The sequence below is a fragment of the Bison bison genome, unplaced genomic scaffold (genome assembly GCF_000754665.1).
Source record: "Bison bison bison isolate TAMUID 2011002044 unplaced genomic scaffold, Bison_UMD1.0 scf7180017852308, whole genome shotgun sequence".
In the NCBI taxonomy this organism is placed as follows: domain Eukaryota; kingdom Metazoa; phylum Chordata; class Mammalia; order Artiodactyla; family Bovidae; genus Bison; species Bison bison.
In genome coordinates this window covers 5,119-5,973 of record NW_011482881.1, presented here as the reverse complement: position 1 = coordinate 5,973, position 855 = coordinate 5,119, and the positions used below count along the sequence as shown (strand labels likewise).

The window sequence follows — 855 nt, the reverse complement described above, 5'->3', positions numbered from 1 at the left end:
CCCTCCCCGCCACCATGGACTGTAGCCTACCAGGCTCCTCTTGGCTTTCTGCCATTAGAGTGGTATCATCTGCGTATCTGAGGTTGTTGATATTTCTCCCAGCAATCTTGATTCCAGGTTGTGAATCATCTAGCCCGACATTTCCCATGATGTACTCTGCATATAAGTTAAATAAGCAAGGTGACAATATACAGCCCTGAAGTACTACTTTCCCATGGGTTCAACCGCTGGGTGAGGAAGATTCCTTGGAGACGAGAATTGCAACCCAGTCCAGTATTCTTGCCTGGAAAAATCCCATGGACAGAGGAGCCTGGAGGGCTATAGTCCATGGGATAGCAAAGAGTCAGACAGGACTGAGCGACCAACAGTTCACACAACTTCCGTAAATACTGTATACTTCTTATAGTAGTGTTGCTGCTTTTGCTTGTGTAATTACTTGATTAACGTCTGTCCCCAAAACATGAACCATGTATATTTTGGCTGAACTACCATATCCCCAAAACTCGCCAAGGTGCCCAATAAATATGTGGATTAAAAAAGGGGGGATAGCCTTTTACCTCGTTGCAGCCAAGAAAGCAACATGGGTCACCAGCAGCTCTACTGGAGCCATCCGAGAAAATTCGGCCAGGGTTCTCGCTCTTGCAGGGTCTGCTCAAACCGGCACCGTCTGATCCGGAAATACGGCCTCAATATGTGCCGCCAGTGTTTCCGCCAGTATGCGAAGGACATCGGCTTCATTAAGTTGGACTAACCGAACTTCCTTAGATGGCTCATCCAGCACATCAACCTTAGGCGGAAATACTACTAGCTCTTTGTATATAAAATAAAAGTTTTCAAAACTTCAAAAAAAAAGGG

The 855-nt window shown here is 46.0% G+C and overlaps 1 pseudogene; it reads left to right on the top strand.

Moving 5' to 3' along the window:
- Nucleotides 1–420: 420 nt before the first annotated feature.
- LOC104997689 lies at nt 421–794 on the top strand (annotated as a pseudogene).
- Nucleotides 795–855: the final 61 nt, after the last annotated feature.